This window comes from Peromyscus maniculatus, chromosome 17, assembly GCF_049852395.1.
Source record: "Peromyscus maniculatus bairdii isolate BWxNUB_F1_BW_parent chromosome 17, HU_Pman_BW_mat_3.1, whole genome shotgun sequence".
In the NCBI taxonomy this organism is placed as follows: Eukaryota; Metazoa; Chordata; class Mammalia; order Rodentia; family Cricetidae; genus Peromyscus; species Peromyscus maniculatus.
This window is the reverse complement of record NC_134868.1, coordinates 37,903,862-37,929,117: the sequence shown is the minus strand read 5'-3', so window position 1 is coordinate 37,929,117 and position 25,256 is coordinate 37,903,862. Positions and strand designations below refer to the sequence as shown.

The 25,256-nt window shown below is 45.8% G+C and overlaps 1 long non-coding RNA gene across 3 annotated transcripts in view; it reads left to right on the top strand.

The window, feature by feature from the left end:
* LOC121823438 (uncharacterized) overlaps positions 1 to 19,334 on the top strand; it is a 34,329-nt gene extending 14,995 nt beyond the window's left edge. Inside the window, exons 3-5 of one of the 3 annotated variants that reach the window (XR_006064907.2) lie at positions 15,835 to 15,902; positions 16,974 to 17,162; positions 19,161 to 19,334. This is a non-coding gene — a long non-coding RNA (uncharacterized LOC121823438). Of the gene's footprint in view, positions 1 to 15,834; positions 15,911 to 16,973; positions 17,163 to 19,160 lie in introns of all 3 variants that reach the window. The other 2 variants (XR_013045352.1, XR_006064908.2) reach the window with 2 other exon arrangements.
* Positions 19,335 to 25,256: the final 5,922 nt, after the last annotated feature.

Sequence of the window (25,256 nt, the reverse complement as noted above, 5' to 3'; positions counted from 1 at the left end):
CTTGTGCTGAGTGTCTGCATTCTGAGCCATGCACTGTGCTGAGCACTTTACACATACTATCTCATGGCACAAATCCCTTTTAAGGTAGATGATAATCTCCTCGTATTAAAAATTACATTATAGTGGTTGAAGAGATGGCTCTGCAGTTAAGGCCACTGGCTGCTCTTCCAGGGGACTTAGGTTCAATTCCTAGCACCTACCTGGCCACTCCCAACAGGCTGTAACTTCGGTCTCAGGAGATACTGTGCCTTCTTAAGACCTCTGCAGGTACCAGTTTATAAGTGGTGCACAGACATACATGTAGACAAACACCCATATAGTAGATTAAAAAAATAGATAAAAAGAAAATTCATACAACATTTACTTGTTATTGTATCTGTAGGTGCATGGGCAAACATGTGGCATGAAGGTGTATGTGGGTCATGTGTACATGTGGTGGAGAGAGGACAACCTATGGAGTCTTTCTTTTTTTTCTTTCCACTTTGAGGATTGCTGGGATCCAACTCGGATTGTCAGGCTTGGCAGCAATCACCTCTACTGACTGAACCACAGTCTGTCTGTTAGTCTCATTTTACAGACAAGGAAACTAGAGCTTGGCATAATCAAGTACCTTGTCCATAACCATTCCTAGGAGTTGCAGGACTAGATTCAAGCTCAGTCTGACTTCTGAGTCTAGAAATATCATCAAACACACACACACACACACACACACACACACTCACACCCTCACACCCACTGAGCTGTCCTCTTGGGACACTGGTATATTGATGTCCGTATAAATTTTGTTCAAAGCTGTCGACTCCGATTGCAGCCAAGCATTGGGGTAATTATACATGATGTGTCCTCTGCAGCTGTTTCTGTTATCCCACCTTTTTGTCTGTGTTGTCTCCCCGTACTCCTAGGGAATTCTGGGTCCCGCCAGCAAAGTTTTCCCTACCTCTGCCATGGGGTGGTCACTCCACCCAGGTTGTCTGAGAAGATCTCTCCAGGCCTGGGAGTGGTCCATGGCCAGGCCCTGTTTGAATGCAGATGTTTGAGACAACAAAGCTAAGCAAGGTGAACATTGGAAAGAGACAAAATAGGGTCTGGAAATATTATTGCTCAGTCAGTAAAGTGCTTGCTGGACAAGCATGAAGACCCAAGTTCAAATCCCAGCACCCTCTTAAAAGCTGTGCATGGCTGTTCATGCCTATAACTCCAGTGATGAGGGCATGGAGGAGCTGATGGTGGAGACAGGTAGATTCCAGAAACTCCTCTGCCAGCAAGTCAAGCCTAGATCATGAGCTCCAGCCTCGGTGAGAGACCCTGTCTCAAAAAATAGGGTGGACAGTAATAGAAGGAAGACACTTGATACTGATTTCTGACCTCCACACATGTATACACATATGAACATGTCCATGTACAAATAAAATAAAGTAATAAAATTAAAGAGACAAAAGGCCCTTGGCTTTAATGTGAACCTGTGAATCCAGAGATGCCTGTGGTCTACACCTTAGTCCTTTTTTTTTTTCTGCTTATAAGAGTTTATTAGAGATAAAGGGATAGAGTGCGCAGGCCTGTGGGAGAGACACGTGCGTGGAGGAGAGAGAGAGAGAGAGAGAGAGAGAGAGAGAGAGAGAGAGAGAGAGAGAGAGAGAGAGAGAACCGGGAATATGGCGCTCTGCTTAAAAACCGGCTGGGGGCGTGGCCAGGTCATGTCACTATTCCACGCGTGTGCGTAGATCACATGGTCACGTTGCGCGCTTACGTGGCCATGTAACGTCACGGATCCTGGTTACGCGAGAGGCCTTGACCCGGAACTTGCTAGACGGAGGTGTCCAGGTCCGCCGGGTATCCTGGTTACGAGAGACGCCCTGACCCGGAAATGCCTATCCTGACCGGAATTGGCTAGGCAGAAGTGTTCGCCTGGTATATGCGACCGTGGGGGCGTGTTGTGAACCCTTCATCCCCGACTCTTTCCTTTTTAAAAAAAGAAAAAATTGTGGTTGACTGGGTATGGGGGCGACGTTTCTCTCAAAGACTGCTTCCAGCTGAATAGTGGGTGTTGGTTGGCTCTTGGGGGGATGAGGGTTATATCTTGTGAAGTCCTGGGATGATGGAGGTCCTGGAATGACATTCTGCCAGTCTCCTCGTTCTGCAGCTGTCCATCCGTGCTGTGGTTGGGGACCTCCCGTGCTGCTGCTGGGGACCTTCTGTTTGACAAGATACTGTTGACATAGAAAGAGCTTAGAGAGAAAGAATCATTATTATTTTATTTTGGAGTTGGCATTTGTCTGAGGTAGATCTGGCCTGCCCAGATAGAGGCATGTGACATTTACCTGAGGTAGATCTGGTCTTAGTACTCTGTTTAATTTCTATCTGAGACAAGCCTCATTAGAGGTAGTTTATTTAAGGCACCTGTTTCCCTTATTAGGTTAGCGCTTAGGAAACACAGGTGATCAGTTGCTGAGTATTGAACAATGATAAATTGTTGTATTACATTATTCCTTACCGCCTGGATATTTTTGGTGGTCCTTTTTGCCTCCGGCTCTGTGTGGCCCTGGTTGGGAAAGGAAGGGGTGTTACCTAATTCCTCTGGAATTGGTGACAAATCCTCTGGAGCTTGAGAGTGAGAGGCCCTGTTTGTTTCACTGTATATGAAGAGAGATTTTTCTGGGATGGAGGTGAGATAAAAGGTTTTAGGTGAGACAGGTGGACCCAGTGAGGAAAGCCCTCGAGTTTAGCAGCTGTGGGGGTTACAAGAATTACTTTGAAGGGTCCCTGCCACTTAGGGGAAAGGGGTAAAGGGTGCTGGCCTGGAGGAAAGAGAAGAACCTGATCCCTATGTGTATTGGAGATGGGCAAGGATTGTCACACGGCTGAGGCAGTGAACAGTCCACATAGCTCCATGGAATAGACCTTAGGTGACATAAAAGAGAAGTTAACAGGCTATCTGGAACAGTTGGAGGCTTGGAAAAAAGACCTGGTGTTAGAACTGGTCTGAGGAGATATTTAACTTTTCCTGATGGTGGGCAAATGGGTAAAATCGAGCTGTAGCCCTGGGAGGTGGGAAGCCTCCAGCATGGCCATTATATGGCCTGAGTTAGATACGGATCCCCCTTTTGATGTGAGAAGTCCACACTCCCTCCAAATAGCAGCATGGGACAGGAGGATATTTGGAGTCTGTAGAGTTAGTGGCTAGGAGGAGAAGTAGGAGAGCTGCTGGCATGTCTGGGATGAGGTGAATGTGTGGAGCAAAAGAAATGGATGCTCCTACCTTAGCTAGGAGATCCCTCCCCATTAAAGGTACAGGGCAGCTTGGCACCACTAAGAATGTGTGTGTGAGAGGGATGCCTCTGAAAATACAATTAAATGGCGGGGTCTGATGAGGCAGGTAAGGCTGTCCTCTGTACCCGACAATAAAGGAGGTGGCATCTCAAAACTCCCAGGACTGAGTCAATGGCTCTGGTGTCCAGAAGGAAAGAAACAGATCGCTTCCCTGCTGCGTTCTGGGTTCCCTGCCATGTCTGTAGCCAAGCCTAGGTCTGTTGGAGGTCTTAGCTTGATGTACCCATGCATCTTGGTGCCTGGGGGCAGTCAGCTGACTCTTTGCCTTTCTAGGCGGCACTTTTAACAAGGCTGTTGATGGCCTGGCAGGGCATTTGCTAGCCCGTAGCCTTTCCTCACTTAAAACAGGGACCCAACAGCTTTTGGAAGTCAGCGAGTGCCAGCACTTGGCAATTTTGTTTTCGGGCTTTTATCTCTTCCCTGGCACACCTTAAATGCCACAGATGACTCTTTTGCCTGTGGGGTTAGGAGTCTTGCTCTCCAGATGCTTAAGTTTTAGTCGGGAAGGTCTAGGGAACAAGAGACAGATTTTCGTCCTTATCCTGAACTATTTACTGGTTTTAGGGCAGCCTTATGGAGGCCTGTCAGGAGACAGGTAATAAACCTATCTCTGGCTAGACAGCCATCCTAGGTGTTATAGTCCCAGTGTGGTTCTCCGTCAGGAACTGCTTCAGCTCCTGGGGGGTGTGAAAGGTTAGTTTGATGAATTTCGTCTGTATGAGTCCTAGCCTGCTCCCATACACACCTGAGCTCCTCAGGAAGTCATGAAAGGTGAGACTATAAGATTGAGTTATATATTGAAACTGTTTAATAAAGGAAGCAGAATTAGATGTATAAGAACCCAGCTTACTTTCTATCTGAGAGAGTTCTGTTAGAGAGAGAGGATGGAACATGAATTTTAATTATTGGTTCCTTAGCAAGATCTAGAGTCAGAGATTCCGGAGTCAGAGAATTCTCTGGTTTACATACAGCTAGGAGCATATGAGCAGGAGAGAAGGAAATGAGAAGAGACAGTTTAGCATTGAGAAAGAAGAAAGCAACTCTTTCCATTTGCCTGAACGCTGACAGTAATTGGATAGCTCCCGTGAAATATTGGGATCCAAGGAACCGCTCGGCGGCCATTTTTTGTTATTTTCTAAAGCATATTTTGGCCACTTTTTATGAGTTAGCTTAGAAATCTTTATGTAAGGCATTAAACTGAGAGGTTTTAAAGCTTCAACAAGACAGCTTAACGGAGAGGAAGGACTAACAGGGTTGGAAGCCTTGTTTCCCATGTCTGCAGCGGAGAGGTAGAAAAATAATAAAAAAAAATAAAAAATAAACGTGATCCGGAGCCAAGGCCCCAGGCGTCCCCAAGGCCAAGGGCGGATACCGGGCACAGACTGCTCCTTGACTTGTCAGCCACAGAAGCAGGGTCCCCCTCCACGGTGAGGAAAGGATTCCCCGGGAATCCAGACAGCGTTTGCCCCTTCGTCAAGGAGATGGATGTGCCGGCCTCACGTGGCTCCCAGGACGCACCAACGGCGGTGGCCCTAACGCAAGAAATATCTAAGGCTGCAGACATGGGAGACGGCTAGAAAAGTTAGGCCTGCGATAGGGGCCGACCGTAGCCAGTGAAGACCGTGGTCGGGGGTTCCCCCGGTCTCAAGAATACGTGTGAGGCACCGGACTATCAACGGTCGTTCTCACAGATTCAGGAAACCGTTTACGCTGGCCGAAAAATGGGGGAACTCACCAACTGAAGAAAGCGGTGTTGGATGCAATTAGGATGCGGTTCAGGCGAATGGAGAGCGGTCTGTCGTGTACGGAGCAGATTACCCGGTTCGCGGGTTTCCAGGCGCAGGGCGCCCGGAAGTGCCCACTCGGTTTCGGCACCAAAATGTTAATTATTTAGCTGCGTTGTGTTCTTACCCTGCAAGGAAGTGTCACGAAACATGACAGAATCCGATTATAAGAGTTTATTAGAGATAAAGGGATAGAGTGTGCAGGCCTGTGGGAGAGACACGTGCGTGGAGAAGAGAGAGAGAGAGAGAGAGAGAGAGAGAGAGAGAGAGAGAGAGAGAGAGAGAGAGAGAGAGAGAGAGAGAGAGAGAGAGCCACCTTAGTCTTTAATTTGCATGGACCAGTGTCTCCTCTGTTTGAAAAGGGAGTCTATTGTGTGCTGTTCTCACTGTAAACTCTTCATTAATTCTCCCCCTGAAGAAGGGCTAAGGATGCAGAGACCTCGGGTCTTTTATCTTAAAGCTTTAAAGAAGTGTGTCTTTGCTGTTCCTATAAAGTTAGTACACAGTTCTCCCCAAATCTCTCTCGTGGTATCTCTTTCTCTTCTTTCTTTCTTTTCTTTCTCCTTTTTCCTTACAAAATAGCCCCCCCATTGTCTTCCTTGAGTCAGCTCTCTGTGAAAACAGTCTGTGGAAAACAATTGCAGACAATTACCCCACAGCCATTTCCTCCAGGCTAAGAATCCTGGTAACTTAAATCTTCCTCAAAGATGTTTTCTCAGCGCGCCTCTCTGAATTGCAGCTTTTTGAACCTTCTCATTTCTTCTGGGAAGGTGTTGGTGGCTCCAGAATTTTGCACAGAAGGGCTTTGCTGGGAAAAAAATCTGTACTCTAATCATGGATTTATAATACTGAAAATTCTACATCAAAAAAAAATATATCATTTAAGTAAATAAGATGAGAGGGGGTGGAATCAGCCAAGAAATTCCCCCCTCCCCAAACATGCTTCTCTATAAGCCCCTTCTTGACTTGGTTTGAGGTAATTGACTGTTTTCTGGGGGTGCAGTCTTGGTGTAGATTTTGTGGGCCCAGGAACATATAGTTATGGGGATGGGGGTGGGGTGGGGGGTGGGGGTTAGGGATCCTCTGGTCTTGAGGTAAGTGTTTTATGACTTTGTGGGACTCATCCTGCTGGGGCTTCCTGTTCTTAATAGAGGTGTGGCTGTTCCCAGGCTCTGAGAAAAGGAGCATTTAGGGAGGCAAGCCAAAAGGGGAGACTTCCTGGGAGCAGCGCTCACAGCAGGAAGCTTTCACTGGGGAGGAGGAGGTCTCAGTTTTCTCAAAGAAAGACCTCCCTTAAAAGATCTATTTTTGCCTTTAATGAATATGCTATTACTTGGCGAGGACCCAAGGACTTAATGGGAGAGTGCCATCTCCTACGTTCAACTTAGGAACATGATAGAAGGTGCCTTAAATAGAAACCTTAAATTTAAAGAGGAATCTTGTCTTGCTAAAATAATGTTCAGAATAATGAGCTTTCAATTGGCTTTAATTCTTTTTAAGCCTGCCTGCATTTTCAAGCACCGATATAACCCCATTTCAGGGAACTCTGGGAGTCGGGTACAGTTGGGGGCCAGTTCCTGAGATGAGCTCTGGGCATCCAATAACTGTCCTGCATTCATGTCCACAGATAGACTTTTAAACAAAAACTCAACTCTTCATTTTTCCATTTCTCCTCTGCTCTAACTTTTAAATATAATTCAATCACAGACTCAGGAAATTTTAATGAATTAAATTACCACCATTAGTTTAAAGAAGAGAATCTATTCCTGGTTAGCTCAATTATTTTGAGGAAATTAACCATTTAGAAAAGTGGCTCCCATCTGTCTGCATGGTGGCATTACCCGGGGAGCTCTTGGTACTCTAATTCCAAATTCCAGGAGTTTCTGTTTGGATTGGGGGCTGTAGGAAGAACAGCTACTATTCATATCTTTACAGACTGTACAATTTTCATCTGCAGTCAAGGTTAGAGTCGTTTAAGAATGGAAACAAATCATACTTCCGAAGCAACTTACCAGGAAGCTGTTTTATGAGAAGAAACGTGGAATTTGGAGTGGAGGGTTTTGTCTTGTTCCTACTTTGTTGCTTGGACTAGATCAACGTGCTTGGTCTCTCTGTGTGTCATTTCCTTAGTCTCATTGATAAAAGAATTTAAAAATAGACACAGAAAGGAACTCGAGGGCAATTCATTGGACTTAGAGGGAGAGTGGTCTAGGCTTCAGGACAGAAGTGTGTGAGAAAGGAGGTAGAAGGTAGGGGATACTCACACTTAGGCACATCTTACCACATTACGTTGAGGAAAAGGAGTAATAGGAGATGCCAGGAGGAAAAAATGGGAAAAAAGGGGCCCATCTTTTGTCTGTTTCCCAGACATTATTGACTATTAGCGTGGCAGCTTCCTCAGAGACAGATGGAATGATTGGTGGTCATTGGTGCTCTGGAAGATAGAAAGGTAAACAAACAAACAAATAAATAAATAAATGAAATATGTGAAAGGAAGGCAGATTTCAAACCTGATAATAGATTTCCAAGCTGTGGTAACTTATTTTTAAGTTCTGGCCTTCTATAGCTACATTAAAAACAAACCATCCCTGACAGTCATCACTTGCCTAAGACTTGTACAAGATTGGGTCCATCAACATCCTGTCACAGGGGGCAGGGGTAGGGGTTGGGGGCTCATGAGTCTCTGTGGGGGATACATTTGACATTTCCTTCAGTGGTGTAACCACTGGTAAGCTGCCTGTGCTACTGTATGCAACCCTAATGCAACTCATTGGGTTGTGAACAAATGAACAAACACAAGAGAGTAGAATGGGAAGTATTTGGGAGGCCAATGAAAGTGGAGGAGATGACAAGAGGTGGGGTGAATAAAAATATCAATTGACCAACTAGAAAATTGGCCCCCCAAATCTTAATTCCCAGGATCTGCAATTACAATGTTATTTGTTAAAGGAGAATTAAGGTTGCAGATAGAATAGCATTGCCAATCAGTAGACCAGTAAATAATCCTGCAGTATCTGGGTTTATAATCTCAGTGTCCTTGAAGGTAGAAATGGAGACAGAAGAATTCAGTGATTGTAGTGTGAATGGGTTGTAATGGGAACAGAAATCAACTTGCCCATGTTTGTAGTGAGTCTTTCTCTGTCCCACCAGCCAACTCCCTAATAATGACATGGAGACTTATTATTAATTATAAATGCTCGGCTAATAGCTTAGGCTTGTTTTTTAACTAGCTCCTATAACTTAACCCATTTCTATTGATTTATGTGTTGATGCATGGCTCATGGCTTCTTACCTTATCTCCTACATGTCATGTTTCCTCCGAGTCTCCTCGGGACTCCGCTTTCTTTTTCTCAGCATTCTGTCTGCCCTGAAAATCCTGCCTACCTATTGGCCATTTAGCTTTTTACTAAACCAACCACATGGACGTATCTTTACACAGTGTAAAGGAAAATTTCATAACACATGTTAGCTGTGTGTCAGAAGGAAAGGAGTCATGAGGCAAGTCATGTGGGAAGCTTCTAGATGGGAGACGAGAAAATGTATTCCACTTGGAACCTAAGAGAAAATAATGTAGCTCTGCCAGTGATGTAATAAGAGCCCAACAAGACAGAGCTCCAAGATATATGAGGGCTGGGCAATAAGTCTGCACAATTAGAATATTAGAGTGATTTTTTTGAAAAGTGTGTCCATGGGGCTGGAGTGGTGATGGCTCAACAGTTAAGAACACCTGCTGCTCTTACAGGGCACTCAGGTTTGGTTCCCAGCACCCATATGACAGCTCATAACCATCTATAACTCCAGTTCCAGAGGATCTTAAGCCTTCTTCTGACCTCTGCCAGGCACCAGGCACTCATATGGGGCACATGCACCCATGCAGGGAAAACACTCATACACATAAGACAACAGAAAAATAATAAATCTTTTTTTTAAAGTGTGTTTGTTTTTGAACTCTCAAGATACACCACTTTAGCTCCAGCCTTTCAGTGAGTAGTGATAGAGAGCCACAGGCTGCTTACAACCTAGTGCAGTATTGGAGACGAATCCATGGTGGGGACTTTAAACTGGTCCCAAAGCTAGTGGGCAAACTCGTGACAGGAAGTGTAGGTAGTAAGGATTCCTCCTGCTTTGGATTCTAAATATCAGACCGCAAAGAACAACTTTCAGCTAACTAACAGCGTTAAACAAGCAACATTAAGGCTAAACATTTCTCCGTTAGTTGGCCTATAAAGGTGGCGCCTTGCTTTCCTTCCAAAGGCCCATTTACCAGTGGGAGGTGGCAATTCTTCTGTCCCCTCAGTAAAGCTGCCGGGAACAAAACCCTGTACACCCAGTTCGTCCTCTTTCTGTTGTGCTTACTTCGTTTTTTCAAGCTGTATCTTTTTTTTTTTTTACTTTTATTCTATTAAAAATACAACTTTCTATTTCCCACTCTTCCATCTCCACCCCCCAATGCCTTTATCCTAACCATTAGACCACACTGTCTCTAATCACTATGTTCTGTCTTTGAGTTCCTTCTGTTCCTGTTTGGAAATTATCAATGAGACTTTGATCATGCCAAGGGGATTCTGGTCCATGACAGGAACTCTTAGCATACAGAACAGGCTCTTCAAAAGAACTATATTCCTGAAGCATGAACAGCCTGGAAATACCATTTTCCTTCCTCTTCCTCTTTTTGGTGCCTTGAATCCAAACCCATCCTGTTCCCAAATACTTGAAACTCCCTGAGTACACATAGATGGTCATAAGGGCCACACTGAAGTTACAGATTGCAGATTAAGATGCCAGGTACCTGCTAGCTCCATGCTTTGCTAAGAATACCTGAGGTAGTGTGACCCGGCCAAAAATAACCAAAGGTCCTCATCAAGCATTTGCACAAACTCATAGTTACCATGTCTGTTGCCATGGAGAAGTCATGAACTACCTCTGGACCGCAGTGTTTCTTAATTGGTGAAGTGAGATAAGACAAGTTGAACTCTCAATTCTTTGCCAACAGCATGAGTCTATGAGCTTTAAAGAGCCCACAGGCCCATTCCAGAGAAGCCAGCAAGTATTCTTAACCATGAGCAGGAGAAAATTGTGTCCAGGAAGCTTCTGTAATGAAGAAATTCCATAAAGAGCATAGAAAATTTTCTTCTGGAAATCTGGTTGCTTTGCAGTTAATAGTAAAAAGGCTTTCAATCCTTGCTGGCTTGGCTTAAGAACATGGATCTCTCTGTCAGTTTTGATGGAGAATAAGGTCTTCGGGTTGACTGGAGGATCAAAGCAAGATCACATCAGAGGCCTCAGAGGACTGGGCTGTGGGATTGCCAGGAAGGGCTCTTTATCGAATTCAGGGAACACATAGATTAGAAATGGTTATGCAAGAGGCAGAGAAATTGTCTATGCTCGTCAGAACTTTACAGTCTCTGGAGCTTTGTGGTTTTCAAACTGAGCATGCATCCGAACACGGGGAGAGCTTGCTGTACTACACATCCCTGGGCCCCACCCTGGGTGCATCTGAATACAGGGGGAGGTTGCTGCGCCCCACATCTCTAGACCCCACCCTGAGTTTCTGATTGAGGAGGTCTGTCTGGAGTTAGACACTTCTCTGTACTCACAAGTTGCCGCATGCTGTTGGTGTTGCTGCTTTGAGTCCCTTGGGGTCCCAGTTGGGAAGTGACTGCTTTAGGTCTCACTCTCCCAACTTCTTCTATTTCCAAGACTCCTCAGGAGTGCTTGTAAAAAAAATGCTGGTTGCCAGTCTCTCCAGCAGAAAGTTTGACTTAAATTCACAATGGAAGTTGAGCTATTCTTATCATCAGGGGCCACGGCCATTGCGGGGTTGGTGACTCGGCCAATTATCCATTGGTTGCACCAGAATCACCTGAAGGAACTTATTTAAAATGCTGTTCCCTGTTGGAGAGATGGCTCAGTGGTTAGGGGCACTTACCTGTCTTGCAGAAGAAGATCCAAATTTGGTTCCCAGCACCTACCTATCTAGCAGCTTACAATCACCTGTGTGTAAGTCCAGCTCCAGGAGATGTGAGGCTCTCAAGTGACCTCTCCAGGCATCAGGCTCATTTGTGGTGCGCAGACATATATGCAGGCAAAGCATCTGTATAAACTTCAAAATATAAACAAATCTGATTTCGGGGACCTCTCTTAGAGACTCTGGTTCTGAAGAGTGGGGCTGGCAATTCATATATCTTAAGTGACTTTGTCTAGCTCTAAGCTGTCCTGTTTTATAGGGCAGGGTCCTAGGGAAGGTAAGACAATATTCCAGAGTAAATGGAAGATGTAGGGCCACGTGGTCTGCCTCCCTGTTCCTTCTTGTTGGGTCGGTCAGAGGCAGCATTTGTTTCTTCTGCCCTGGCTTTCCACGGGAGAAGTCCAGGGAATTGGGTACCGCACTGCGATCCAATACTACCTCAGACTCCAACTGGAGGTCCCTCAACACAAATTGGTTTTGACAGTAACAATCCAGAATTCACATCATAGGCTGAAGAGCAAGATCTACCCCTTCCTTCTGATGCCAGTCACAACCAGGGTCTGCAGGGCATCCAACTAGCTGTTTGATGTGGCTACGGATTCAGAGCTTCTCACCCCTTCCCCCAAATGTAGTAATTGCTACAACTCCAGGAACACAGGAGAGCACTGTGTTTCCTGTCACTATTTTGTTATGAAGGACACAGATGGGTAGCAGGAAGAGACACACAGGACACAGTCTAGACTGTTCTCTTCTTCATAAGTGAAGCAGGTGAGCATAGGGCATAGCTTGGTGACCCAGGGCTCCACTTGGTTTGGTCTATGCACTCGCCCCTCTTCTAGCCATGCACTTGGAAGCCTGATTTCCTTACTTACAGGTACTATGCACACACACACACACACACACACACACACACACACACACACACACACACCCCTTTTAATAATGCATCTGGCAACCTGCTGGCCACCTGGGATCCCTATAGGCATCAGGCTACATGTATATCTGCTTTCAACAATGGAAGTTATTACTCGCCTTAGCAACCACCTGTCATGTCTGTTTCATTTTAAATACATTCTCTAATGCATCTAGGAACTGTGGGAAATGGGCTGTTACAACCTAGACTGTTTTGTGGTACATACACAATAAGGCAAACAATGGCTCCCAGGTCCCCTACTTACTGTCTTCTGCCTATGCGTAGTTGAGTGTCCATGTGGTTAAAACCAGATACATAGTGAGAAGAAGCATGTGCAGGAGAAAATAGTTTTCATAACTTAATCTGTCAATCAAAGTGGAGAACCACCCTACTATATTCATTGAAACCCAACTCCTCCTTTTGAACTCCTGAACCATAATCGGGGTGCTTGTGGCCCACCATTACTCTAGACAGCATATTTCTTTCTGGTCTCTACTTTGCTTTGAGTAAAATTTTCTTTCTAGTTTTCAATCCATGACAGCTTTTATTTCAATTCTTGGAATAAGAGGCCAACAACTGGGAACACTCAGTCTAGACTCTGACCATTGGTAATAGGAACACTGGTGTCTGTGGAGTCTGAGTATTGCAATTAGAAATTGCCTTTGCTGGCTGGGGAGTGGTGGCACACGTCTTTAATCCCAGCTCTCGGGAGGCAGAGGCAAGTGGATCTCTGTGAGTTCGAGGCCAGCCTGGTCTACAGAACAGATCCAGGACAGGCTCCAAAGCTACACAGAGAAACCCTGTCTCAAACAAAACAAAACAAAACAAAAAACAAAACAAAACAAAAAAAAAAAAAAAAACAAGGGAAAGAAAAGAAATTGCCTTTGCTGAAGAGCACAGATTCTTCACTTCCACCCTCGAGGTAACTGAAAGCATCACAAAAACCTGTTCTTTTGGGTATATTGCTGTATTAGTTTCTGCCTTCGTTTGCTTTCTGTTGCTGTGAGAAAACATTTTGATGAAAAACAACCTTGCAGCAGGAATATTAAAGGGTCTTATTAATAAAAACAAACCTGGAGCCAGTTATTGGGGTGAACACTGGAAGATCAGAGAAGCAGAACAAGCCACAGCCAACTCACCTCGCCAGTTCCTCAGCTGATCCTGTTTCCTCAGACTGGAAGCCTCTGAGTCCTCATCCAGAATGAATCTCAGCTGGACTGCTTCTCGAAAGCCTGAAAGTTTAACCAGCTCTAGTTCCTGGTCCTCACGCCTTATATACCTTTCTGCTTTCTGGGATTAAAGGCATGAGTCACCATGCCTGGCTGTTTCCAGTGTGGCTTTAAACTCACAGAGATCTGGATGGATCTCTGCCTCCCAAGTGATAGGATTAAAGGTGTGAGTGCCACCATTTTCTAGCCTCTGTATCTAGTGGCTGTTTTGTTCTCTGACCCCAGATAAGTTTATTAGGGTGCACAATATTTTGGGGACACAATGTCACCACACAACCTGGGAAGGAAAAGGCTCATTTGGCTTATACTATCTCACAGCCCATCATTGAGGGAAGTCAGGGCAGAAATTAAAGGAGGAACTGGATGGAGAACCGAAGCAGAGGCCATAGAAGAACTATGCTCACTCGTTTGCTTGTTATGTCTTGCTTGGCTTGCTTTCTTCTGCAACCTAGGACCATCTGCCCAGGAGTGGCATTGCCCATAGTGGACTGGACCCTTCACATAAATCAGTAATCAAGAAAATGCCTCCATGGGCATAATCCACAGGCCAATCTGGTGGAGGCAATTCTTTAATTGATGTTCCCTCTTCCCAGGTGACTCTAGTGTGTGTGAGGTCGACAGTAACAGTTACTCTTCCCATTGCTGTGATGAAATGGCCAACGAGAAGCAAGTTAAGGAGGAAAGGATGGGCTTATGATGGCTTATATAGGCGGTGGGGATATGTTTCCTCTTGGCAAGGCAAGCGTGTGGGCAGGGGCAGGAGGCTGACTGGTCACATGGCTTGGACAACCAGTGACAGAAAGCAAACAGGGGATGAGGGTGGGCTGTATATAACTTCAAGGCCTACCTCAGTGACCCCCTGCCTCCAGCCAGGCTCTACCTCCTAAAGGTTCCACAGCCTGCCCAAACAGTACCCCCCACCTGAGGGCCAGGTATCAAACACAGGAACCTAAGGGGGCACATTTCACATTCAAAGCACAACTGTCCCCTTTACTTTGTGTCAGACCTGGGCTCAACTCTACACAATCTTGCTACTACCTAATATAGTCTGAAGGTTTAGAGATAAATCTGTAGTTGTATCAAGGACTATGGGGATCCAGAGAGTCCCCTCCCAGGATCTGGAAAGAATCTACAACCAGCTGATAATTAATCTTTGGTGAAAAGAAACCAATCTACGTACACAAAACTCCTTAGTTCATACACTTTATTATTCTGTGCCAGTTCTCTCTCTACAAGTTCCTATTCTCTTTTAGCTCCTTTCTTGCCTGATTTCTCTCTATATTCATCTACTGCTCCCTCTAAATTCTATCTTAATTTTCTTGTCTTAATTCTGCCTCATCTAGGTCCTTTTCATCTCGTTCTTACCCAGCTAGTACTTCCCCATCTGACTCTTCCTCATCTTCCATCTCCTAAGCACGTTCTCTCTAGTGTTATCCTTATCCTCCTTATCCCTCTCCATTCTCCATCTCTAAGTTCTCTGAGTTGTCTAGTACCTCCTAAGTCTCCCAGGAACCCATTTACAAACCCACACAATAGCCATCCCATGGTCTATCAAGGTCACTAGGCTTGAATTCTTCGGGGTCATAAAGGTAGGTAGAATTTTCCTCAGGCAATGACCACCAGGCTTTCTTTTACAACCCAAAATGGGAGGGGTAAAAGAGGAGGTCAACTGAGTGCTAATGACCGTTTAGTATATGAAAAAGGGAGTCTATGTGCTTAGTCTACATTCCGAGAAGTGGTTAGGTAAGAAGTTAGGGGTCTATTAGTAAGGTTGTATAAGAAAGGAGGGTCTCACCCTAAATTGCACAAGAAATAAAGCGATCCACCTGACCTAGGAGACAGGTGTTGTTTTGTTTGGCCTTGGACGCTTGATAGGCATTTTAGATAAATACACTCGTAGGAGTTCTTGGAAGCACACAAGAAAATCATTTTAGGAACCAGCTAATTTATATATATATAAAATCACCAAGACTTCTTAAGCCATGGCTTGACCTTTGGAGAAATCCTTGACTTTTCCAAGTAGTAGTAGCTTTTGTGATAGTACCTGAATTCCATTATGTTTTCCTGTGGCTTGCAGCATGGTTGGTTGCCTTGGATTCCATGGGCTGCAATGCCTTGGCAGGACAGACACTTGTCAGATGTGGGCAATTATCTATGATGACAAGGGATAGCTCCTCCCACACCAGATTCAGCTTGTTCCCTTGATCATTAAGGACTTCTTCACCCTGCCTTGCAGAACCAAGGCTGAGACAAAGATTACCTTGACCAGCACTGCTTGACCATACACATTTCTCTCCCTTTGTTGGCATTTTTCTTCTGTTTAACCTAATGTTTATGTCAGTATCATGAAGATAGACTTGGGGGTCACTGACTCCTTTGTTGGCTCTTCCCAATGTGGCCACATTGATTGAATCTCCTTTCTCTGCTGTTTGCTATTACTAGACTCTTTATTTGACACATTGAGACCAATGACTAAGCCTAGTCCTTTCTAGAAATGGGGGTTTTGCCCCCAAACTCTTGATTATAGGGCACACCAACTCTCCTGGCATGCCAGTGTATTCACCATCCAGGAAGTTTGCCTGCGCTTTGGTGTTCATAGTTTTTCTTTTACAGGTATGACAAATTAAATGATTGGACAGATAACTGAAGTTTCGTCTCCAGTCCCAGACCCCTTCTTAGAGGTTAGTAGGTAAGATTGGGTGTTCAAACCCAGTAATAATTTACTGGGGATCTTTGTCATGGTCAGCCCACACTGAGTTTCCTTATTAGCACAAACTCAGATATAGTCTGCAGGATCTCATGAAGAGCAAAAGAGTCTCTTACTGTGGCTGGAGAATGGAGACTGGAGGAAGTTGTGTCAAGATTAACATGTAAATGAAACCAGTTGGCAGAGAAAGACTAGACCCTCTTTCCTACCTGGGCTGTACACAACAAAGGGGTGTGGTCTAGAAAAGCCTGCCGGGCACAAACATGGCGGAGGCAGGTGCTATGCAAATGTCCTGGGCCAGTGCTTTTCACTTAGCTCACTAGCCTGCTCCTACTCTTAGAAGTTTCTTTCCTTTCATACTAAACTCCTTTTCTATTTCAAACCATGTATCCCGGATCCAATTCTTCACTGTGTTCTCCCCCTTCTCCTTCTTCCTCCCTCCCTCCCTCCCTCCCTCCCTCCCTCCCTCCCTCCCTCCCTCCCTCCCTCCCTTGCTCCTCCTTATTCTTCTCAATAGTTATATAGAGGACTTTGATGGGCTTTCAGTTAAGAAATCTAAATGAGATCACTGGGAGCTTGGGTGGGAGGTACCAAACAGGATTACAACTGACTGATAAGACCTCTGGAATGCAGGAAGGTAGGGTATCTCTACTGCAAAGATAACACTCTTGTTTGTGGTTTTGGGTAATTTCTTGGAGGAGAATTGGGCCCCACACAAGGTCCCACATCCAGACCTTAACCCTGGGTCACTGTCACTTTAACAGCAACTCTGTATACAGGAGAGGACTACCAACTTCATGTTGCCAGCCTTCACAGGAAATGTGGATTGTGCTGGAATTCTTGCTTCTCACGTGGTGAAAGGCTTTAATAAGAAAGACTCCAGGATGAGGGGCTCCTCATGCCCCCCCAAATTCCCCTTTCTGTCCTGCCTTGCTTAACTTCTCTGCCTCCTGTCTCACAACCTTACAGTTCATCGTATAACTGTCCTGGCAAGAACAAAGAAATGTGTGTTAAAGGTAACTATGCTTTATTTCATGTATATCAGTATTTTGCCTGCATGTCTGTATGTGCACCATGTGTGTGCCTGGTGCCTGAAGATGTCAGAAGATACCAGATCCCCTGGAACTGGAGTCACGGTCAGTTGGGAGCCGCCATGTGGGTTCTGGGAACCTGAGTCCTTCACAGGAATAGCCCCTGCTTCAAACCATTGGACCCTCTCTCCAGCCCCAGCAAGGTATTCTAAAGAGAGACACTGTGCCTTCCTCTTTAGCTATTAGACTTCTGAGACAATGGAGCCCAGGGAATTTGAATTTCTTCAGGAGTTCCATGTTGGTGAAGGCAAAGACTGAAACATATTGTTAGCAAGAGGGGCTTGTCTCCTAGAAGGAGATTTCATGACAACTTTTAGGACACACCAGGAGCCGAGAGTTGAGACAATGATGTTTTAAGGATGGCTGACCCACCCCTTAACCAGGACCGCCTCCATAGGCATCCCTCCTGCCCTGTGCATTTCAACGTGAATCCCTGAAATGAAGCTACAAAGGCTGTTAAAACTCCAAGGACTCCATGGAGAGTTTGGAATGTCATGGACCTAGAGCCCACTTACAACGTCTCTTGGGCCATTGTTAGCCCCCTAAGGAGTCATTCCTTGTCTATCTCTGTGTCAGACCTAACATCCTGACTACAGAGAAGAACCTTTTGGATGTATTACTTAACAAAACTCTATTTTCCACCAATTAAAGAACTAAAAATGCTACCAGATAACATCTAAGGCCTATAGTTGAGATTCCCTCACCTGGCTAACCTGCCTCTGATGTTTCTACCAATGTATTTTTAAAAATGTATCTATTTATGACTTCCTTTGTTCTGTTACCATAAAAGCTCCATGCATTGGCTTCCAAATTGGAACATGGGTTTGGGGTAACCTAAGCCCATGTTTCCCAGCCACGGTCACTCAAATTTAGCTTCAGAATAAACTACCTCTGAATCCCTTCCAGTCGAGAGCTATACAATTGCATTTTGGCAGCCTAGAAGGTTCTGTTTCTAGCACCCCAAAGTAGGGACAGCACATAGAAAAGACCTGTATGGCCCTGAGCATGCCGCTCACTCCACATTCGAGCAAGTCTCTCAGTCCAAGGGGAGCAGGCACCAGATTCATCTGCATTGGCAAGATAAACCTGAACTTCATGTCAGATGGACTTGGGGGGGTCACTGGGCCTTTTTATTTGTTCCTCTTCCTTTTTTTTTTTTTTTAAGATTTATTTATTTATTATGTATACAGAAGAGGGCGCCAGATCTCATTACAGATGGTTGTGAGCCACCATGTGGTTGCTGGGAATTGAACTCAGGACCTCTGGAAGAGCAGTCGGTGCTCTTAACCTCTGAGCCATCTCTCCAACCCCCTTGTTCCTCTTCCTAATGTAGCCACATGGAATAAATTTCCTCTCTCTGCCTTATGACTGCTGCTTGCTGCTTGCATTGGCCTCTTGTGGACGTGTCACTGGGCCTACCTTGTTCGGGCTGTCAGAGCTCAGGCTCTGAACCCCAGCTCTGTATTTGAATGCAAAATGTATGTACGCATGTGTTCACACACACACACACACACACACACGCACGCACGCACGCACGCACGCACGCACGCACGCGCACACACACACGCACACACACACACAAACACCTCCCACACCCTCTGGATTCCAATTCTACCTGGTTCCCTGAACAACATGATTTCTCCCGGGATGTGCATAGGAGCTCTGGCTTCTTGCTGCTCAGCTGCCATGTGCCCATTTCACACAGTCCAGAGACACATATATCTCAGTTACTAATTCTTTCTTCCTCGTGCTTCAACTTTTACATCCCCAGTTTAGGCCCCCAAAGTCGACAGCCCTATGAAGCAGGCAGAGACGCACAATACTGACCCTGGAATTTTATCATTCAGCAAACATCGAGTGCTAACTGTGCTTAGGCTCCGTGTAGTTCTAGCTACACAGGAACAAAGGGAAATGGAATTTGGTGCCTGCTCCCCTTAGACTGAGAGACTTGCTCGAATGTGGAGTGAGCGGCATGCTCAGGGCCATGCAGGTCTTTTCTATGTGCTGTTCCTACTTTGGGGTGCTAGAGACAGAACCTTCTAGGCTGCCAAGATGCAGTTGTGTAGAGTGTGTAAGTGTGTTAGCCTTTGGGGACTATTTTCACTCAAACTATCCCAACCTCCCATTTTCTCTTTGTACAGATTAGCCAGTCACATAAGATGATGAAGTCCAGTTGACACCAACCAGAGGAGACCAAGTGCCACCCACAGCTCAGGGATGAAAGAGACCGTTTCAGCAAGTGTGTTCACTAGCCCAGTTTGGTTTCTGGAGCACACTTTTGCAAAGAGAGAAATCGCCTTGCGGAGTTCCTTTCAGTCTGTTTGTGTGATCCTTTGTGTGGTGCAGAGATTCTTCTTTTCTAGACAAAGTGAGCTGTCATAGATATCTTCTTGATTGTCTCTCTGGTGTGCACAGGCCCAAAGAGGCCTTGCTTCTTCTATTGACTTCTCGTGACCATAATCCACTGTTCCTACAATCTTGGAAGTTGACAGGAACAGAAATTTGATCTCTCACAGTTCTGGTGGCCTCAAGTCTGCAATCAGCACCACAGAGGTGAAACCCGTTTCCAGGGGGCTGTGATGTCCCTCTTCCAGCTTCCGGTGGCTGCAACATTCCTTGGCTGATAACTACATCAACCCAAGCTTTACTGCCCACATCTTAGAATCATTTAATTGTTCTGTTTTACATAACCCTGCCCGCCCCACTCTGTGTGTGTGTGTGGGGGTGTGTGTACATTTGAGATTTACTTCTCTCTTTAAAAGGAGGTTTCTGGTTTCTGAGGGCATTTAGGGCTACCTGGATAATCTAGGATAATCTCCCTATCTCAAGGGTCTGACATCTACCTAGTACCTTCACTGCCTCCTTTTTTCAAACAAGATAGTATTTTGACTACCAGAGATTATTGGGTGCCATTATTCAGCTTGTAATGGCATTCCTGTAAACCAAAGGACACGTTAAGAAGAGGCCACTGGTGTTTATCTTTGATCTCCAAAGAGCTCTGTTCAGGGTCAGAAGGCTGGATTTGGAAAGTCCAGTCCCTCAGAGGCCCAGAGAAGATCTTCCCTCGGTTACTTTGCAGAATTCACAGCCCCAGGAGGATCTGACCTTCTATCACCAGGCTTACATACAGGCTCCCTGCTGTCTGCTCACAGGCCCTTTCAGGGGTGGGCATGGGGGAGGGGAAGGGGGCCTTTTTGAAGCTCTGTCTGAACCCTGGGCTCACCCAAGCCTGCTAATGTGAGAAATGAGAAGGAGGTTCCAGGATGATCTGGGGCCGGGGCGCGGGGAGTGGGGTGAGGGTGGGGGCAGGGAGGGGGTAGAGAGGGCTGTTACTCTTCTGGCTGGGACAAAGATCTTTGGTCTGGTCCCAGGCTGAAGGCTGCCAGCATCCATCCTTTGCCCTTTTCCTGTAAGCAGAATGCTCACAGATCTTCCCAAGGGAACCGATTCACAGTCTCCTACAGACTCCCAGCACTGCCAAGACTGATAAGCGCCGCAGCAAAGCTTTGCCACATCTTGTTAGAGCCAGCTGCAAGGTAGGTCTCTATGAATGCAGAAACAGAGAGACCTTTGAAGTGCAAATTCCGAGCGACTGAAGAAGGGTCGTGGTTATGTAAAAGGAGGTTTCCTCCCAGCCCCTGCTCGGAGGTAAACTCAGGGCGTTTCAAGTCACATGCAGAAGAGTCAAATGGTAGCCGTGGAATTGCCTGACAGGATAAAATGCATCTGAGAGGAAAGGATTCCTTTCCCCTCTATGGCTCTTCCTGCTTAGATGTTGGCCTCCCCTTCTCTGCTGCTTGCAAGCTCCGAGTCCTGGCTCGCCAGCACAGTGCCCAACCCCACCGGTCTCTAACCACATGGAAACCTTAGAGACTCGATCTTCCCCAATCAAAGGAGTCCTCCTTCCATACTACTCTCCTCTTTAGTTACAAAACCAGAATCTGCCTATTTTGGAAAGGGCCAAGCACCTAGGTGTTGGTTTTTAGCGGCGCTCTTATCCTGGGAGGAAAAGTCACGGAACACGACAGAATCCACTGACAAGAGTTTTATTAAGATGAGGAGGGAAGGACGGATGTGATCACGCCTGCTGAAAGGACACGCGTGTGAAGGGGGCCGGGGAACATGGGGGCCGGATTTTTTAAAGGCCAAGCCACACCTGCTCACACAGGCCCACGTGGCAACTCCACGCATGTGCATGGATCACTGTGGTTACGCCGCGTGCTTTACGCAACCACGCAGCCACGGGGTCATGGGTCACGCAGGATGTATGACCCAGAAATGACTAAGTGTCCCGCCGGGCATGCGCAACCGTGGGGGCGGTGGGAATTCCTATCACTGGGAAAGCAGGGAATGTAAACCTAAGAGCTGGGAAAGACGAGAACACAAGTTCTTTGGTTTTAGCCCGGTGAAACTCGTTTGGACACTTGGCCTCCCGAACTAGAAGAGTGCAAGGGAGCCCATGTATATTATTTTAGGCCACCAAGTTTGTGACAGCAGCCACAGGGACCTAAATCAGGTTTCCCATCTTTTATTAGTAGAATTCAAGTATTTTATTATCTCCTAGTTTCTGACAAGAGCACTTGGCTCCAATCTAGCCTGGCTTCAGTGTCGCAGACATGATGGGTTTTCCTGTGTTCCAAGACCCTTAATGGCTCGCTCTCTCTCTCTCTCTTTCTCTCTCTCTCTCTCTCTCTCTCTCTCTCTCTCTCTCTCTCTCTCTCTCTCTCTCTCTCCCTCTCTCCTCAAGCTCACTTAATACATGTAGCTGAAGCTGGTCTTTAACTGCTCCTCTGGCCTCTGCCTCCCTAATACTAGGATCACAAGCACATGTCTCCATCCCTCAGCTTGACTTGCATTTCTTGAAAATAAAACCCACATTCTTTAGCTCAGAGGCCCAGCATGTACTCAGCCAAATGCCCATTTTCAGCCACACACTACGTGTATGAACCCTACAACCCTGTATGCATGGATGGCTTATCACCATTCCTGGCTTTCTGTGTATGAGGTGACTGCTTCAGTCCATCTCTATGCAGATGGCACTTGAAGGTGCAGCTCAAGCGCTAGCTTTTCCAGCGAGACCTCCCTGTTCTCAGCCCAGGCCCAGTGAAACGTCATTTGGCTTCTTTGCACTTGTACAGCGTCTCTCCTATGGCACATGTCTGTTTTACCCCGTGTCTGACTTATATTTTTGCCTATTAGGTTTGTAGCACTTAAATATTTTTGAATGATTTGCTCATTGAGCAGCTGAGTGAAGTGAAATCTGGACTGTGTACTACAGCGAGGTCTCCTTGTGACTGCTGACAGCATCCGTGGGTGCCAATGACTGAACAAAAATTAGCCTTTGGGGAAGAGGACAGGGCAAATGAACCAGGCATTGTTTCAGCTTCCAGTTTTTCATGTCTTGTCCCTACAGTACTTCGATGGATGCTGAGAGACTCAGGAGTAAATATGGGTAACTAAAGAGAAAAGGGCTTGGGAATATCAGATGACCTCAGACTCAAATGTGGCTCTAGTTCGATTCTGTTGTTGAAAATGCTGATGCCGAGCTGGAGAGATGGCTCAGAGGTTAAGAGCACTGGCTGCTCTTCCAGAGGTCCTGAGTTCAATTCCCAGCAACCACGTGGTGGCTCACAACCATCTGTAATGAGATCCGGTGCCCTCTTCTGGGCTGCAGGCAGACATACATGCAGAACACTGTATACATAATAAATAAATAAATCTTGAAAAAAAAAAAGAAAGAAAAGAAAAGAAAAAGAAAATGCTGATGCCATTTTAAGTCATTAACAGGGCAGTCCTAGAACAAAGGGGGCCTGCCTCAATCGTTTGTAGCTGTCCTCTGGTGGAGTCTACATCAACATGACCACTGTTTCTCAGTCCCAGATGAACACAAGAACAGATTCCACCTCCAAGAAATTCTGACTAAGATGTCAGAGGAGGGTCTAGGCATCTGACCTTGAACCGGCACACAAACCTGATGTTCACTGCTGGAAAAAAAAATCCTCAAAGCTGCTTCCAAATCTGGAATTATTCAGAGTATTCAGAGCACAGTTTCCGGTTTCTGGAGTCTCAAGCTCTGATCGCTGCCCCTGCTGATTCTCACAGGAATCAACCTCAAGTTTTGGTCTATCACCTTCCGGCTGAGATAGGAAATACCAATCTATCAGCTAACAGCTCGAACTGGGGCTAGTTAGCTAACTGGTCCTTTTAGTCACTTAATACGACAAGCCTTGATTTCCCCCACCAGGAAGACAGACTGTAATTCCCAAACCTGGGCCACTCAATTTATGAGTGACATAGGCCTGCACTATGGCTGAGGAGCCACCAAAGACAAGTCAGTACCATCCGGTCACGTTAGTTACCTAATGGTGACCACGCCGAGTCATTTTGGACACTCGCTGGTGATAAGATGGCCAAGTGCCACTAAGGCAGACAGGACTGATCTGACTTCTTTTATGGAGCCTTGGATGGAACCCAGGGTCCTGGACTAGCACTCCACGACTGAAATACACCGTCAGTCTAGACCACATCCTCAGACCAGAACGGGCGTCTCGTCTCAGCCGATCTGTGTTCTGGAAGGAGACCCAAATGATGGAAAGACTCATTCTCATGACCCTTCCCCTCATTCCAGAGGCAGAGCAGTGTTGGCTGTTCCCATGGTGGGGGTTGGCCATGGTGCCGGTCCCTCTGGAGCTGTCCCTGCTAATTCCTGAGATTTATTGCTGCCTCCTAAATAAACAAAGCCATTGGAAAAGCATAATCTAGATGGATGGCCAAGAGGGGAAATTCATTTTTCAGCCTTCACAGTATTTGTTTATCTCACGACCACTGCTATTAACCCTAAGAGTGGAGGCCGACTGGTCCATTTCACTCTGATCATACAGTTAATGGCACTGTTACAATGAACTGAGTGCTCACCTCTACCCACCGCAGGCAGGCCATGTGGAGGAGGCAGCAGTCCTAGAGAAATAGTCATGGAGGCACTGAATGTGCTTCTCTACCAAGGTACGGGAGTCGGGGGCCTTGGTCTCACTCAGACCATGGAATCTTAGCTCACTACCTCTTCTCAGCATCGTTGACCCAGGTAGAAGGCACCAGAAGGCTGATTTAGAGTCAGAACAGAGAGGATAAACCAATTTTAGTATGTATTATTTTCAAACAAGATTGCACTGTTATTTTTATTTGTGCAAGTATGTCAGTTTGTGCATATGAATACAGGTGCCTGTAGAGACCAGAAGAGGGGGTTGGATTCCATGTGAGCTGCCTGACATGTGTTGACTCAAAAACCTCAGCTCTCACCTTCAAAGGAGAATAAGAGATAGTTTATCCTGGGGCCATTCTGAGTGACTGTGACCCAGGAACACAGGCTTAGGTTACCTCAAATTCTATGTTCTGATGTGGAAGCCATTTCATGAAATTTTATAGTTTTACTGAAGAAAGAAAGTCATAAATCAAGGGAAGTTTAAAATACCTGGGTGGGTGCATCAGAGAGGCGGGAACAAGATGGGGGAAGCTTGTCTATAGCCCTCAGATGCTATCATTCTTAGCTTTTGGGTTAGTGGAAGCCAGGGGTCTGTAAAGTGAATAGGTTTATTTCAAAAGGTTTTTATCTACTACCCACAGGATGTTAGTTCTGACACAGAAGTAGGCAAGGACTGGAGTTAAAGGTAGCTCAAGCTAAGGTAGTTAGCATCCCGCAATATCCCAACCTTTCTGTATCACTGCAGTTTAACCCACTAACCAATCAGTCTTTGCAGGAATTCTCATTCCCTCACAGGGCCTGGGAACCACACTCTGTCCTCTGTAAGAACAGGTCAGGCTCTTTACCACTGAGCCATCTGTCTAGCTCAGTCATTCTCTTTTTTAGATTGAAGAAGTGGGGAGTTTCTACTTGTAATGATGAAAAAATCTGGAAATGAATTGCAGTGATGGCTGCCCAGTATTGTTGAATATATTATAAGCCACCGAACAGTGACTTAAAATGGCTAAATTTCTTTCCAATGGCTTAAAAATTAGAAAAAAAGCTACATTTAAAGGTTACTCTCCTATTTTGTGTATGTTACCATAATTTTTATCAAGAGGAAGTGAGTCTGCTTATCCAAACACATCTATACTTTCCAGAACTGCCTGATCCCTTCTCATACCCCAAAACACATGTCTAAGCCTTTGTCTTTGGGTTGTCTGTGGAGTGGCACATCGTATACTTTTCCTGTGAAGATAAGCAATGTGACTCACTTCCT